Source organism: Mastomys coucha, unplaced genomic scaffold (assembly GCF_008632895.1).
Source record: "Mastomys coucha isolate ucsf_1 unplaced genomic scaffold, UCSF_Mcou_1 pScaffold3, whole genome shotgun sequence".
NCBI classification, from domain to species: Eukaryota; Metazoa; Chordata; class Mammalia; order Rodentia; family Muridae; genus Mastomys; species Mastomys coucha.
Window position 1 is genome coordinate 20,181,014 of NW_022196909.1, and position 4,690 is coordinate 20,185,703.

At 37.8% G+C, this 4,690-nt stretch overlaps 1 long non-coding RNA gene across 1 annotated transcript in view; it reads left to right on the forward strand.

The window, feature by feature from the left end:
- Positions 1-4,690, forward strand: part of LOC116075045 — a 23,212-nt gene that overhangs the window by 18,125 nt on the left and 397 nt on the right. The window contains exon 2 of the long non-coding RNA XR_004112396.1: positions 692-787. This is a non-coding gene — a long non-coding RNA (uncharacterized LOC116075045). The remainder of the gene's footprint in view (positions 1-691; positions 788-4,690) is intronic.

The window sequence follows — 4,690 nt, forward strand, 5'->3', positions numbered from 1 at the left end:
TTTTTTTTTTTGTATTTCTACAATTTTATTTTATTTTAATGTTTTGTTATCCTAGGTTTAGGAAAAGTTTTATTTTTTTTTACTTAAAATTTAGAAGCAGTGTATTAATTAATTAATTAATTAATTAATTTACAATACAGCTGTTGCTGCCCTCACAGTGCCCCCTCCCATAGTTTCTTATCTCATTTCTCCTCCCCCTGTCCCTGATAGGGAACACTTAACCATTGGACTGAAGTTGGGGACCCCTGTGGTTGAATCATGGGAAGGGTGAAAGAAGCAGAAGAGGAGGATGACCCCATAGGAAGACAAGCAGTTGTCTCAACTAACCCGGACCCCTGGGAGCTTGCAGACATTGAACCACCAACCAGGCAGCTGGTCTGTGGCTTACTTCAATCTTTTAGAGGCATGCTGGTTATAGCAAGTTGCCCTCTCTGTTTGCACAAGTAGCACAAGTACAGAACAGAACATGCAAGGCATGTGCCACTCAGCTTCCTAATATCTGTGGACTTCTATCAATCTTGCAGAACTATTCTAGCCAGATTAAGCCACCTACTTCCTCCTTTTGTTCTGAGCTATTCTCAAATGTTAACTTATGCTGGTCCCATTACCCCTCCGGGTAACGTGGTATAGTAAAGACTCCACCAGGCCTTACATGTTAGGTACATAAATACTTTCTTTTCTTGTCTTTCAGGGAAGAAGTTTTGAGTCGAAGTCACTGTCTATGCCTTTTTGAGTAAGGCAGTACTGTGAAATAAGTGAATTTGTTCATCTTACTCATTTCAGTATGGTACTGTTTATTTTATACTTCTTTTGTTTACTGAATTTTTATTAGCCAGATTCTGAGTAGAAATTCAGAATAAAGACCCTTTTGTAGGAACACAGTTTTAGAAAGAACAATAAATACACTGAATTAATTTGTAGATCTCTGGCTAAGGGACAGGGACATCAGAGGCTTGCTGTGGTGAGAAATAATATACTATGCAAGGGACATTTAAACACTTGCTTAATTTGAGTAATGATGATTATCATTTTGAAGAATGCTCTGTATGCTAGCTCAGAAAATGTTTTAATTGATGAAAAATATATTTTCAAAACTAAATTGAAATATTTCTAGTTTAATTGGAAAATATATAAAGGATGAAATTATGGAAGCATACTTTAAATTAAGACTTCTAACCTAAATGGTTAAGGAGTAAACACAAATTATGCTTGTTCAGAATTGAGGAGAAAGATTTGTGAACTAGACTCCATTCTTGCTGGAAACTTTCTCTGACTTAATAGAATATTCTCTCTGGTTAGAAAAAAAGGATGGGTGAGGTCTTCTGATAATTCAAAACTTAATTTTAGTTCCCAGTTCCAATTTCCTGCTTTAGTAAATCCTGTGACTACTGCAGTCAAATAGGAAATGTGACTAATTTTAGTTTGGGTAATTTTCTTACTCCCCATCACACATTTAATGAGCAATGAAAATCCATAAAACAGAACATGAAAAGGAGAAACAAAACAAAACAGAAACAAAACAAAGAACCCCATCAACGTGAAAACTGCCTGCTGGTTGCCAATATAAGGATTCTGTGAGTTAATCAAGGCGCAACTAGTAAAACTGGAATTTCGTGCAATACTGACATATTGAAAAACTCTTTGTCTAGCACAAGTACGCCCAGGTTGTTTGGTGAATACACAAATATAATCTACAAAATATACATACACATACAAACACACACATACACATGCACATATACACACACACCACACACACAGTAAATATTTGGGTGTTGGTGATAATATTCTTGCAGTAAGACCATTGAATTACTCTCCTTTTTAATTTAATTTTTATTTTTTTGATTATTCATTTTACATCCTGCTTACTGCCTCCTCTTGGTCACTCTCGCCCAAAATCTCTTCCCCATAACCCACCCCTTTGTCTTCTGAATGGGTGGGAGCCCCCAGATATCCCTTGCCCCCCCGCACTTCAAGTTTCTGGGAGGCTAGGTACTTCCTCTCCTGCTGAGGCCAGACAAGGCAAGCCCTGCTAGTAGAATATATCCCACGTACAAGCAACAGCTTTTGGGATAGTTGTTTAAGTTGAAGATTAAGCTGCACATCTGCTACATATGAGTGGAGTGGGCTAGGTCCAGCCCATGTATGTTCTTTGGTTGGTGGTTCAGTCTTTGAATGCCTCAAGGGTCCAGGTTAGTTGACTCTGTTGGTCTTCCTCTGGAGTCCAGATCCCCTTTGTGGTCTGCAATCCTCCCACTTATTCTTCCAAAGGAGTTCCCAAGCTCCACCCACTGATTGGCTGTGAGTGTCTCTGTCTATTTGAGTCAGCTGCTGAATGGAGCCTCTAAGAGGATGACATCCTCCTGTCTCGAAGCATAACAGATTATCATTATCTTAAACCAAACTTTAGAATAAAACAAAGAAGACTCTAGAAGAACACTCTAGATCATTATTCCTAAAGTCCAAGTAGGTCTACAGCAGTTGTCCTTGCATGATAGAACAAAGTCAAAATAAAGACACAGGCTATCAATTTACTTTAGATATCATGGTTATTTCCTGCCTTGGTTGCTCCTTAAGTCCTCAGTTTTGTGAACCATCAACTACTGTCATTTATGTAGGATCCTTTTCCTGCCTGATATCTGTTTTTGCCTCTGCTCTCTAACATAATTCCTGATGCTGTCTTCACAACAATCTGTTTTCCAAGTTCTACCTATGTTTGATTCTTCTTTCTCTCATCTTTCCACCACAGGAAAGGGTGATCAAATTCAACAATATCTTCTTTCCTCAACACAATTTCATTGATCTGTCCATTTCTTTCCTGTGGACCATTCCATAATCTAGCTCACTGCATGATCATTTTGCAGTTACCCAAAGGTATTCAGGGTTTTGTCTCAAGGTATCTTCGTGAATGTGAGCTTTTTAAAACAATAATATAAATTTAAGTAAGTACTAGCTTAACCAAATATTATAAGCAATGAAATCATTTAGGGACAAATTCTTGGGTTATAAGAGGTGCCCTCATATACTTCCAATGTGCTGTGTAATTACAGGTTCTACTCCAGGTATCCAATTTGCATGTTCTGATGCAAGTCAGAGTCCTGAACCATAAGACTCTGTCCCTGAGTCTTCACATTGACTTGGCTCTTGAATGCCAGCTAAAATAGCTCTTACCAATGAACACCAGGGCTGGGACATCTGGGCTGGGATTTTTTTTTTTTTTTTTTTTTTTGGTTTTTCAAGACAGGGTTTCTCTGTATAGCCCTGGCTGTCCTGGAGCTCACTTTGTAGACCAGGCTGGCCTCAAACTTAGAGATCTGCCTGCCTCTGCCTCCCAAGTGCTGGGATTAAAGGCATGTGCCACCACTGCTTGGCTGGGCTGGGATTTATATTATCTTTTGCTTTTGATGTTGTGCTGCATCTTAACTTTCTGCAGCAATTTTTAAAAGAATTCAATGGTTGGAAGTATAATGACAAGAAAAGAGTATGTTGTTTCCTAATAAATTTAAAGCTATAATTACTGTCAATTCCATGCTGGATATATACCAAAGAAGTTAAAAGCATGTTCTTATATATCAGTGAGAGTGACAGGAAGAGGAGGAAGAGGAGGAGGAGGAGGAGGAGGAGGAGAGTGAGAGAGAAAGTACTAATAGGGACATCAGAGGAAAACTTCCAGAACTCTGTTCTCTCTTTCCAGTATTCTTACTGAGATCCAACTCACATCATTAGGCTTGCACAGCAAGTAATTTTACTTATTGATCTATCTGACCAACTCTCAAAGAGATTTTTTAAATGAATATTCAAAACAACATTTACCATGGCCAAAGGAAACTAAATTGTTTCTTTATATGAATGAATGGATAAGAAAAATGAAGTATATAAATATGCGAAAGACTATCCTGCCTATAAAAAGAAAGTCTGACATGTGCTATAATGTGGGTAAACACTGAAGATATCATAGAAAGTGATTTAAAATAACACAAAAGGACAAATACTATATGATTTTAAAACATTTACCTTTAAATATATATATATCTGTGTGAATATGCACATGGAGATAAAGCCAGAGGCCAGAAAGAGGGGTCAGACTTCCTCAGACTACCTAGTAGCTGTCTGTGAGTCACCTAATGTGGGTGCTGAGAACTGAACTCTGGCTTTCTGAAGACCAGAAAGGGCTCCTAACCACTGAGTCATCTCCCCAGCCCTGAATGATTATGACCATATAAACTACCGATAAGAGAAAATTTAATGGAGATGAAAATAGAATGACTTTTCTTAGTGGTTGGAATTTGAAGTATATACTTCCAGCTTCACAAGGTCTTCTGTAGGTAAGCATAGATGCTTTGAGTCCATGAGTGTATCAGCCTTGTTGTGTATATAAAACACTTTTTTTGCAGCAGTCCTCCTGAACCTCTGGCTCTTATTATTTTTCTACCTCCTCTCCTGAGATGTTTCCTGAGTTTTGGGGGAATGGGGTGCAATGAAGATGTCTCATTCGGGCTGAACACTCCAGTTACCTATTCACTAGAACTTTGACCATCCTAAGGATTTATTCACTGCAGAAAGAAGTTTCTGATGAGAATTGAGTGTTGCAATAATCTATAGAAATGTGTATAAAGATAAATATCTAGCAGAGAATTCTGATACTATGTCTATTTAGCAAAATAAAGTAGATTTTTTTTTTTTTTTTTTT